Below are 12664 nucleotides of genomic sequence, written 5' to 3' on the forward strand. Positions count from 1 at the left end.
TCAGGGTTGATCTCCTTTAGGATGGACTAGTTGGATCTCCTTGCTGTTTTCAAGGGACTCTCAAGAGTCCTCTCCCAACACCACAGTTCAAAAGCATCAATTCTTCAGTGCTCAGCTTTCTTTATAGTCCAACTCTCACATCCATACATGGCCACTGGAAAAACTATAGCTTTGACTAGATGAACCCTTTGTTGGCAAGGTGATGTCTCTGCTTTTTAATACACTGTCCAGGTTGGTCATAGCTTTTCTTCCAAGGAGCAAACATCTTTTAATTTCATGGGTTGTAGTCACCATCTGCAGTGACTTTGGGGCCCAATAAACTGTTACTGTTTCCATTGTTTCCCCATCTATTTGCCATGAAGCAATGGGATTTTATGCCATGATCTTAGTTTTTTGAACGTTGAGTTTTAAGCCACCTTTTTCACTATGCTCTTTCACTTTCATCAAGAGGCTCTTTAATTCCTCTTCTCTTTCTGCTATTAGGTGGTATCATCTGCATGGCTGAGGTTGTTGATATTTCTCCTGGCAATCTTGATTCAGGTTTGAGCTTCATCTAGCCCGGCATGTCTCATGATGTACTCTGTATATAAGTTAAATAAACAGGGTGACAAGATACAGCCTTGACATACTCCTTTCCCAATTTCCCTACAGTTCCACCTGTTGCTTCTTGACCTCCATACAGGTTTCTCAGGAGGCAGGTAAGGTGGTCTGGTATTCCCATCTCTTTCAGAATTTTCCTGTTGTACTCCATACACAGCAAAGGCTTTAGCTTAGTCACTGGAGCAGAAGTTGATGTTTTTCTGGAATTCCCTTGATTTTTCTATGAACCCCCTGTTCTGTGCTGTGCTTTGCCACTCAGTCGTATCTGACTGTGACCCCATGGACTGTAGCCCGCCAGGCTCCTCTGTCCCTGGGGATTCTCCAGGCAAGAATACTGGAGTGGGTTGCCATGCCCTCCAGGGGATCGTCCCAACCCAGGGATTGAACTCAGGTCTCCCACATTGCAGGTAAATTATTTTTAATTTCTGAGCCACCAGGGAAGACCAAGAATACTGGAGTGGGTAGCCTATCCCTTCACCAGGGCATCTTCCCAACTCAGGGATCGCACTGGAGTCTCCTGCATTGCAGGTGGATTCTTTACCAGCTGAACTGCCAGGAAAGCCCATGAACCCCCTACCAGTATTTAAAATGTACATGTCTGTTAACCCAGAAATTCCATTTTTTAAAATATTTTCTTTATGTGGACCATTTTATAAATTCTACTGCATATGTTACAATATTATTTCTGTTTTATGTTTTGGTCTTCTGGTCAGGAGGCATGTAGGATCCTAGCTCCTTTACCAGGGACGGAACCCACACCCTCTGCATTGGAAGGTGAAGTTTTAACCACTCGACTGCCTCAGTCCTTCCCCAGGGAAGTCCCCCAGCAACTGCATTTCTAGGAAATTTCCCTACAGATACGTGTACTCATATGCAAATAAATGTATAAGGATATTGATTGCTGTTTGTTTATAATCACAGAAGACTGGAAACAAATGCCTATCTCTAGAGGATTTGTTTTAAAAATATATGGACCAGCCATGCAAAGGACTAGAATGAACTACTAACAAAACTTAGGTGGTTCTAAATAAACTGACTTCAAAAGATCTCGAAGAACTATAGTTATTAGAAAAACAACACGGTACAGAGCAGTGTGTATAGTTTGCTTTGTGTAGGTTTTTAAATTTATATGTGTATTTGTGTATGCATCTCTAGAGAGATATAAGGGACTTGTAACGGTGGTCACCTTGGTGGAGAGGCAAAGTTTACCAGGTGGCTGGGAGACGGGCTGCACTTCATTTTATCATGTGTCCTTTTGTCCCTTTGAAATTTGTTTTACGTGCGTACATTATTTACTCTAAGTAAGTACATACGTAAGAAATTCCTTGCAGTAATTGTCGTGGTGGCCTCTGGACGATACTAGAGGGATCGGATCATAGCCACTCCCCTCACCCGAGCTTTGTTTTGTCCCCTCATCTCCAGTCATGTCCCAGTCTGTCTTCACCATGTAGAGAGATTGTTCTAAAACACCATTTCATCATATATCCTCCCTACCCCCAAATCTCCACGACCTAGGAGGTAATATCCAGTTTTTCTCCTGATATTCCAGGCCATATATTAACTGACCTTAATCTTATGTTCCTTTTGTTTGTCAGAAGCAACATTGTACAGAGTTCAGTAGCAGTCTTTGAAGAGAGACCACCTGGGTTCAAACCCACTGTGACTTTAGGTTAAGCCACTTAATCCCAGTGTTCATCAGGTTCATCAGCTGCAAAATAAGCTCAACAAAGGCACTTACTTAGCAGTGTTTAGAAGTTGTGCAACATAGAAAAGTTAGTTGCTTGTCTAACTCTTTGCAACCCATGGACTGCAGTTCACCAGGCTCTTCTGTCCATGGGATTCTCCAGGCAAGAATACTGAAGCAGGTTGCCATTTCCTTTTCCAGGAGACCTTCCCAACCCAGGGACAGAACCTAGGTCTCCTGCATTTCAGGCAGACTCTACCTACCGTCTGAGCTACCAGGGAAGCTAAAGTAGCAGGGTTTGGTATATAATAAGAGTATACATTATACACTGACTGCCATTGCTGTAATAATAATACTTAGGGCTTATCATCAATGATAATTTTTATTGGCCTTTTACACAGCATTTTCTGTCTCTCCCAGGAAACTGTGGGGCCTCCATGAGGTCAAGGACTTTGTTGTTTTATTTAAAAGTACATTACTAGACTTTTTTTTTTTTAAGTACATTACTATGGCTTGGCACATAGTTCTTGTTTAGTCACTAAGCCATGTCCCAACTTTTTTGTGATCCATGGACGCAGCCCGTCAGGCTTCTCTGGCAGTGAAATTTTCCAGGCGAGAACAGTGGAGAGGGCTGCCATGGGCACTCGCTAATATTTGACTGGATGCCTTGTTTTCAAATTCCCAGTTCATTTATTCGTTCAACAAATACTTGGTGAGTCTCCAATGTGTGCCAGTCTCTATTTGGTGATAAAGCAGTGTACAGAAAGTCCCTGCTGTCTTTGAGCTAGGAGATTCACGGTGGAGTGGTTCTGTATTTGAACCTGTTCTATCATGACCTAGCAGTTCCAAACCCAACTGGCCATCAGAATCCCTGGGGAGCTTTAGAAGAAGTTGGAGGCAGTGTCTAGCCTGGGCCCTGGAACCTAGTTTTTTACACAAGATTTTTACCACCGTTAAAAGTCTGAATTTTAAAGATTCTTGGTTGCATGGCCCACATCTGTTGGCTCATTCAACTTTAGTACCTGTCTCATCCCCAGTAGCTTTTCCAGAATCACCACTTCACTATAAAACTGCATGTGTTTTCCCAAGTCAAACTTGAACTTCTTCAGCATTTTTACTTTATTATTTATTCATCTATATTAAAAAGTGTAACTGAAGTATACTTGATTCACAGTGTTGAGTTAGTTTCAGGTGTACAGCACAGTGATTCAATTATGTGACCCAGGGATCAAACCCTGAGGCCCTGCATTGGCAGGCGGATTCTTTACCATTGAAGCACCATGGATGCCCCAGGTGTGTGTGTGTGTGTGTGTGTGTGTGTGTGTGTATGCAGTTTTACTTTTCTAACAAAGACATCATGGAGTGGGTAAATAGACCGATAAACCTTTTAGGTCTCTTCCAATGCTGTCTGAAATCAACTTATTGACCACTTCTATCTAGTCATTTGTCTGCATCTCTTGGGTCATGATTTCCATCATCTTTTGGGTTTGGTGGACCTGTCGAAGCTGAGCATAAGAGTTCTTCTGAATCTGATTGTTTCATTTTCTTTCTTTTCTTTTCTTTTTTTTTTTAGTAAAGTCAAGAGAAAACAAACAAGCAAGTAACCATCAGTAATCTTGACATCAACATGAGCTTCAATCACAGTCTGCCATTTTTGACCATGGAGCATGTTTTGTCAGAGGTATCATTGCCATGGAAATTAGGCAGTTTTTGCCCTGAACATCCTCAGTAATTAGCTTGAAGTTTTAAAATGCCACTTCATCATTCTGCACATCAGCAAGGCTCACTTCAAAACAACAACCCCAGAGGCCATCAGATGGGATTTTGGTTCCCAGAGTTTTTACTAGTGTTTTTCCAATATTTCTTATATTGAACATAGCTGATGTTTTCACATTATACCAATCTTTCTTAGAAAACAGACCAACCACTTCCTTCTTGGTTCCCTTTTTGCTGCCTTTCATAAGGTGCTCATTGTTGCTGACCTCCAGAGAGCCAAAAGGTAGAACCTGCATTTTTAAAAGGAAGCACTTACAAGCTGGTCCAGTGTTTCTAACACTGAGCTCTACAGAGTATTTGGGGGTGTGGAATTGTTCACACGTTCTATGACAATTTTTAAGCTTGAGATTTAAAAAATTTTACTTGACACGTGGGGGTCTTCACTGCTGCAAGGGCTTTTCTCCAGTGCTGGGCGGGGCTACTCTGGTTGCCTGCATGGGCTTCTCATCACAGCCTCTGGTCTTGTTGCAGAGCTCAGGCTCTACAGCACTCAGGCTTCAGCAGTTGTGGCACATGGACTCAGGATTTGTGGCTCTCCGGGCCTGGAGCACAAGCTCAGTAGCTGTGGCACACAGGCTCTGTTGTCTCGAGGCGTGGACAGTCTTTCTGGACTAGGGACCAAACCTGTGTCTCCTGCGTTGGCAGACATTCTTTACCACTGAGCCAACCCGGAAGCCAAGCTTGGGATTTTTAATGATATGATTTTAATATTTATTTTTATATATAACTACCAAGTTTCTCTTTTGCTGTGACATTTTCTAACTGAAAGGCTTTTTCCCCCCCTAAGATTTTTTTACTCATTGGCTGTGGAGGGTCTTCGTTGCTTTGAGCAGGCTTTCTCTACTTGTGGTGGGCAGGGGCTTCTCTTGTGGAGCACCTGCTCCAGGGCCCACTGGCTCAGTAACTGCCATGCAGAGGCTTAGTTGCCCCCCGGGGAAAGTGGGATCCTCCAGCATGAGCGATTGAATTGGTGTCCCCTGCATTGCAAGGCAGATTTCTAAAGACTGGACCACCAGAAAGCTCCCTCCGTGAGTGTTTAACCAGGGGTCTTTGCATTATTCAAGTGTGTAGCACAGATAGTGCTTTTCAGAGTGAGCTTGACCCAGATCTGTTCAATAGCGTCTTGCCTTCCCAACTTGAGAGCAGACTTGGTTCTGACCCAGCCCCATGTCCTATGAGGTGTCCCAGAATGCCCACTTTATCCCAGGGTGGTGGGCTGGCAGTTCAAGGTTGCTTCATTGTTAGGTGCCTGGGGTGAAGACTGACGTCCTTGGGCTCTATATCTCTGGCACCCCCTTCGATCACATGCTGTACAGATACTTCAGGAAGGTTGGCATTCACACACCAGATTGCTCCCTTGGAAGGGGGACTTTGCTGGAACCCATCCCATCGCAATAATGATGATGGAAAGAACAAAGAGCTTGGGAACCAGTTACGCCTAAATTCAAATCCTACCTCCGCACCCCAACTACCCTGCAATGTGGCTTTGGGAAAATGATACATCCTGTGCCTCAGTTTCCGCACCTGAAAAATGGAGTCAGTAACCAGTCACACAGTGGTGGTTACAGTTACGGGAGGCTTAGTTGCATAACCAAGGCACTGAGTTTCTCTCCATCAGTTGGCATCAAGAGCACTTGTGCTCATCGGACCCTGAGAAGTACAAGTGAATTAACTGACATCTATTACAGTCTCAAGCCGTTGGTAAACCTGCTTGATTGTCCCAAGGAGTGCGGGTGAGAGCGGTTCTGAGGCCGTCCTTCCCTCCAGCCTGGCTCCACAGGCGGCGTTCCGACCTTGGAGAACCTGCCGGGGTCTGCAGTGGGGTGCGGGGCGGTGGCGGCGGGCTGAGGCGGTGCGCGGCGGCACGCACCTTCCCACCTGGCACCGCCCACAGGCCGCCCCGCGCGGGCCCGCCGCGCTGACAAGTGCGCGCGCGCGCCCTCCGCGCCGGCCCGTGGCGCATGCGCGCTCCGCGCTGTCTTCTCAGCCAGAGCGGCGGCGGCGTTTGAGTGGAGGAAGATGGCGGCTCCGGGCTGCTCGGTGTCCCGCCAGCTGTGAGGAGTCCCGAGTGCGGCGGGCGCGGCCTGCGGCGCAGCGCGTCTGCTCGCGTCCTGACCCGGGTTCCCTCACCGCCTTCGCCAGCGGAGCGTACCCGAGAACGTGGCGCGGGCTAGGCCAGGTGAGGCCTCTTCCTCTCCCGGGGCCGCGGCTGGGAGCCGGCGCCTTCTGCCCTTTATGCGCTGGGTCCGGCCCGGGCCGTGGACCCCGCGCGGGGGTCGGTGCCGGCTGGCCTGGGGGCCTCGCCTTAGTCTTCCTCGGCATCTCCGGGTGAGGCAGGCAGGAGAGCCCTTTTCCAGGCAGCCTCTGGGATGGGCGAACCCGGCCTCTGCCCTCTAGCACGGCGGTTTTCGTCCCCCCACCGGGGCCACGAAGGGTGTGTGACCGGGGTAAGGATGGCTTTGAGGTGTCAGATCACCTTCCACCCCGCCCCCAAATCTTTAACGCCTCGGGAGGCGCCGGAGTCCGGTGCTCTCCAAAATTAGGGCTGCGGCGAGGAGCCAGCATCTCTGAAGCTGCAGCTGCAAAAGGAAGATTTTGGAATTGGTTTTAAAAAATGAAACACAAGCAACCTTTCCTACCCTTTTAGCTTTTTGAGTGTTCCCCCAGCGAAGTAGGAACTGCGGATCTCCTTGATTAAGACAGCAGCCCACGTTGTGACAGTGGAAGGCTTCTGGCGAGAATTGTTTGTGCAAAGGGAACCGTGGAGGGTGGGAACCAATTTGTAAACGAAGAAAAAACAGTTGTAAGATCTTGATAGTCTCCGCAGAGTAACTTCGGTGCTAATGAAGCCCTCGTTCCTTTGAAACCTTTGGATTGTTAAGATTTCGATACCTAATTGCTTTTGTCTACTGGTCTCTGAATTTTATTGGGAGAATAAAAGCTTTATTTCTTAATTGCCATAGTCTTTGGACTTTTCCTGTGGTTGGTTCCAGTTGCCCAGAACGCATTACCCGTTCTCGGTTGCTGGCCTGACGTTGTGCTGTTCTTAGCCTTCTTGAGAACAACTTTTGTTGCTGTTGTTCAGATGCTAATGTGGAGACTTTGATTTTGTTTCTCTAGTAGAGAAGCCAGTGTGAAGCCTTGCGGTTTCTTCCTTGAGGAATGATGGCTTCAGTTGCAGTTGTTCTGTGGGAAATTGTTGAGGCCATAGCCTTGGCTTGGACACGCCAGATACCTTTTGTAACTTATATTTGTTCAACTAGTGCTTAAGAAGGATGACATGGGTTTAAAGGGACACGAAAATCTGAGAGGAAATAGCATCGTTCAGAGGTGAGCATTTAAGATTTAGTCTGCAGCTTTTACTGGGAATAGTGACGCCCTGCTTCAGATCCCTCATTTTGAGTGTATGCGTGTATATAAACTGGTTTCCTTTCTGTTGCATGATGTCCTTTTATATCCTATAACTGTTAGCTTTTGACAAGCCTGGTATAAGTATTACTCTTATCTATATTGATCCGTGGGTTTTCAGTCTGTTTCAGGAGCTTTTAATTGTTAGAAGAACTACTGTTTAATGTTAGTTAATTTGGGGGCCTTTTTTCCTCTTAGAGCCTCTTCCATAGGGATTTGTAGATTCTCTCAGTGCCTTTGCTAAGGACATGAACCTAAACCAGCAACTTCTCTGTTTTAGAAAGTTGGAGAGCCGCTCTGTGTATCAATGTGCTAATAAAGAGTCAGGAGATTAATGCAGGAAACGTCCTGGTGGTTTGGCACTGCACTTCTTGGCGCGCTGTGTTGGGTTGTTGTGCTAAATCATCATCAGGTATTGATGCAACTTCAGGACATCCATGACATCATTCACTCTCCAGCGTTTTGCCTTTTGCAGTTTCTTCTCAGAGTCACAGAAAAGTAGGATCAGGAAAAATCGCTTAGAATGCTTCTCAAGTGTCTGATTTCTGGAAGAGCCTTCTCTAAAACTGCTTTATAAAGTTAAAACCCTCCTGTAAGACTCAGAGCCGTGTAATTGCTACATACTGTGAAAATGCTAGCGCAGCCTCTAGGTTTTACAAGAATATTGAAGTCCCCAGAAGTTACTCCAGAGATGAACAAAAATACACGATTGTCTTTGTGATTTCAGGTTTGTTTTAGTCAGTCTGTATGAAACCAGAAGCCATTTGTTTAAATTACGCCCTTCTCACTTCACAAGATTGTTACGTGAAACAACAGTGTTTGTGAAAATGCTTTGTAAAATAGAAGGCGAATGTAAAATTGATTATTCAGTGATCAGTTTTATGAAGATGCATGTTGAGGGCCTTCTCTGTGCTGGACAATCTGGGAAGTGGGTCCTGATGATTCTAAGACAAGACAGCTTTTGGTCTGAAGTTGCTCGCAACATGGTCTGGGAGCCAGTCTAAGAAATGAGTTAAATACGCCGCAGTGTGAAAAATGCACTGAATCCAACCAAAGGAGTGAGAAAGTCTCAGAGCCAGGGTGGCTTTCCCCAGCCTTTCCTGTTATTCTGCAGGAAAATATCCCTTTTGTGAGCAACCTGCTTTTTATAAAAACTTAGAAAATAATTCTGTCATGAGTTCTTTTCCTCTTTTATTCATTCACTGTTCAGACACTTCCCACACAGTGAGCCCCAGTTATGGTTTCTGCATCCTCAGAAATCCACCAGAGGCTTGGGAGAACCTTTTTGAGAGTGAGTCACATGCACAAGAGATAAACACAAACATTGCAGCTGCAATTAAAATATCTCAGATTACTAAGTGGTGACAACTTTAGAGGGATGACGCTTTGGTTTTTGTTTTATAAACGGGCACATGCAGGACTATGATTTTAATTTGATCACACTTAATCAATGTTTAGTTGTCTGTCCCTTAGAATGTTGACTATTAGTGATTATTAATACTGTCTCTTTTCCCAATAATAAATAAAGCAAGAACGTCCTTCTCCTTTTGAAGTGAAGCTAACAGCTTAAGCCAGACTCTACTAAACTGTTTTGTAAAATCTATTTACATAGATTGAGGTTGCTTAGCATCTCTGATCTTGAACTTCTGTTCGGTACAGTTTTCTCGTCTTAGTGCTGTGGTATTTTATAATCAATGTAGCGTGCTGTTGCCCACGCTGCAGAAAGTCTACAGATGTTTGAATTGAGCGGCATCTGTAAGCGGTGCAGTGTTGGACACGCACCATCTGTACCTTAACTGAAAATGGGTGCTTCGGGTCGTGGTTGACAGGAAAGTGAAGGTGGTGTGTTCCTTTTTCTAGCTTACGTGTAGAAAGGTAGACAAGTCATTTTAAAATTGCCCACTATTAAACTCATAACACTGTGGCTTACTTTAAAAATAGTTTCTTGTGACATTCTTCTAAATGTCTTGTGAAATTATGACTTAGTGGTACTCTTGGGAAGCTTAGTTTTGTGTTTCCTTACTCACGTATGGATCAGAAGGCAAATTTGCTCTGAGTTCTGATTCTTCCTGTATTAAGTTTCTACTTTTTAATTTCTAAAGTTTTCTCCTAGGCATTTAATTTTTTCCCAATCTTTCTGTTCTGTTTTCCTTCAAAAGTGGAAGTATCTTGTACTTTAATGTTTTTTAAATTCATAAATCTGATAAACGTACAGATATTATATAAAGCAATAGTTATTTGTAAAATTTTACTACTCTGGACAGTATCTTGGCTTAGACAGTAACATGTTTTCTCTTGTTTCCTAGTTATATTGAATACATAGATTTCAGGTAGTTCATACAATTTCTTTAAAGGCAAACAAGTTTTAGTTTTAGCTACTAATATTCTCTTAGAATATTTCATATTTAGGATAATTTTATTTCAGCTGTCTTAAGGAATTCCTTAGTATGGCATACTCCCCAAAATCTGTTTCCTTTATTCGTCTCACTTAAATGTTTGCTTCATGTTACTATATAGAGAACAAGAAATTTTTTTTTTCCAGAATGAACCTCTTGTTTGGAGAAAGGTTGATGTTAATTTTAAGTTGATCAGTACAGTTTTACTAAGTGTCTCCTCTCCCATCTGCTGGTTAGATCAAGGGGAAATGGGAGTTTATCCTTCTAGCTCAGTGTTTATTTTAAAGCTTTCCTTGGTTGGTCCAGCAGTGTTGTTTGCGGTCTGTTCTAAGGACTGCTCTCTTACCTTTTGCTTTGAGATACGTAATGACGTCTTTCCAAATAGACCCTTTGGTCTAGTCAAAATCAAGCACACTGCTCTCTTCCTTACTTTCCTGTGGGTCCTTCAAATTTTGATTTGTCAGTCTTCATTACCTCTCCCCACCTTTTTTCTCCCCCGGTAAATGTAGTTCTCTCTTCTAAGTGTGTTTCATAAATCATAATGGCATTTTGGAATATAATTCTCTGTTCAGTTCAATTCAGTCGCTCAGTCGTGTCCAACTCTTTGCGACGCCATGAATCGCAGCACGCCAGGCCTCCCTGTCCATCACCAGCTCCCGGAGTTCACTCAGACTCACGTCCATTGAGTCAGTGATGCCATCCAGCCATCTCATCCTCTGTCATCCCCTTCTCCTCCTGCCGCCAATCCCTCCCAGCATCAGAGTCTTTTCCAATGAGTCAACTCTTCACATGAGGCGGCCAAAGTACTGGAGTTTCAGCTTCAGCATCATTCCTTCCAAAGAAATCCCAGGGCTGATCTCCTTCAGAATGGACTGGTTGGATCTCCTTGCAGTCCAAGGGACTCTCAAGAGTCTTCTCCAACACCACAGTTCAAAAGCATCAATTCTTCGGTGCTCAGCCTTCTTCACAGTCCAACTCTCACATCCATACATGACCACAGGAAAAACCATAGCCTTGACTAGACGAACCTTTGTTGGCAAGGGAATGTCTCTGCTTTTGAATATGCTATCTAGGTTGGTCATAACTTTCCTTCCAAGGAGTAAGCGTCTTTTAATTTCATGGCTGCAGTCACCATCTGTAGTGATTTTGGAGCCCCAAAAAATAAAAGTCTGACACTGTTTCCACTGAGATACATAACAGTATGTGGATTAGAATGTCACATTTTATTTAACTTAAAGTAACTTAACGGTAATGAACCTTAAAGACGTTGCATCAGGTGAAATAAGCCGCAAAAGAACAAATACTGTGTGATGACACTGGTATGAGCTCCCCAGAACAGTCTTAATTCATAGCGAGCAAAAGTGGAATGACCGTTGCTGGGGCCGGGAAGAGGGAAGGGAGAGTTACAGTTTAATTTTAGTTTGGGATCAAAGTTCTGGAGGTTGATGGAGGTGACGGTTGCCCAACAATGTACTTGATGCCACTGCACTACATATTCGAAAATGATTAAAATGACAGTTTTTATGTAACGTATAAACACACAGAGGAAGCTTAATGGTTTACATATGCTCTGTGGGCTGGATTGATCATTATTTATTTCAGTATAGTAATTAAGATCATAGGCTCTGGCCCCGGGGAGACCCAGGCTCATGTCCTACCTAGTTCTGCTGCTTCCCTTGGGCATGGACCTTAGGTTCTTTAACCCTCAGTTTTTTCGCCTATAAAATGAGGGTAATGCCCACGTTTGGGGACAGTTAAGTTTCAGAGTGCGAATGAACTTCTCAACGTATTGCCTAGCACATAGTAAACACTCAGGTCGTAAACATTGTTACTACGTTGTTTGACGGAACGTTGAGACCGGAACAAGGGAGCGTGGCCGCTGGCTTCGTCCTCGCGCGTCCCAGTGGCCTGCCTGGCCCGTGTGTGGATGTGCCTGTAGCGGGAATACACGTTCTCCCGTTCCCGCTGTGCTCCTCTTGCTGTCTTTGGAGAACTGGGCTTATTCGTGTCTTCATTTGACACCACTGCCCGGATGTTTCTTAAATCTATCCAGTTGTGATCTTTCTTTTATGCCTCTTAATTTTCCAGGGACTTTATACAGCATATTCTCTAATTCAACTGCCCATGTGTTCACAACTAAGTCCGTTATTTCACCCCACACGTCTCTGAAGATAAAAAAACCTTTACTAACCAGGTTCCCATCTCAATATTCCCATTTCTCTAGATAGAGTAATTTTATTCTAATCTTGTAAAGCTGGGACTCGTTGGTTAATACTACTGAAACAATCTGTGTGTGTGCCCTGTGCAGACCTGTGTTATCTTGCTCAGTGTTCCTCAGATTTGCCTGCTTCTCGTTATATTTGCTGGCGTGACTCTAGAATGCAGACTGAAGTGCTGATGTAGTTGTTAAATGAACTGGTCTTGTTCCAGGGCCGTGCTGTTTATTAGATGTGTGATCTCAGTCTCCCTCATCTTCAGGAAGGGAGTTACAGTTCCTGCCTCATAAAATATGTAAATGTCCACACACGATAAATAGTCTATGAAAAGTAGTTGCTGTTGATGGAGTTGTTCTTGGTAGTTTCTGGAAACGATTAGGATTGAAGTGACAGTATTATGACAGACCAGTCTTAAAGAACTACGCTCTGAATGTTTCTCCTCTGATTGGGATCCTGTGGTAACTCATTATTGCCTGGTTCTCTTAAGTGTGAGATAAGAAGAGAATACTTCCTCAGACCTCAGTGATGCTTTATTGCGACTGTGCTGCTAAATACGGTTATCATCTTGGTTTTACACACTTGCA

At 44.2% G+C, this 12664-nt stretch overlaps 1 protein-coding gene and 1 pseudogene across 2 annotated transcripts in view; one reads left to right on the plus strand and one right to left on the minus strand.

The window, feature by feature from the left end:
- Positions 1-12664, plus strand: part of FBXO42 (F-box protein 42) — a 105635-nt gene that overhangs the window by 17466 nt on the left and 75505 nt on the right. The window contains exon 1 of one of the 2 annotated variants that reach the window (XM_027522583.1): positions 6039-6239. The exons of the other annotated variant lie outside the window; for it this stretch is intronic. The gene's annotated coding sequence lies outside the window, so the exon portion shown is untranslated. Of the gene's footprint in view, positions 1-6038; positions 6240-12664 lie in introns of those variants that run through there. 2 annotated transcript variants of the gene reach the window in all.
- Positions 2907-5642, minus strand: LOC113880428 (annotated as a pseudogene).

The sequence above is a fragment of the Bos indicus x Bos taurus genome, chromosome 2 (genome assembly GCF_003369695.1).
Source record: "Bos indicus x Bos taurus breed Angus x Brahman F1 hybrid chromosome 2, Bos_hybrid_MaternalHap_v2.0, whole genome shotgun sequence".
NCBI lineage: Eukaryota > Metazoa > Chordata > Mammalia > Artiodactyla > Bovidae > Bos > Bos indicus x Bos taurus.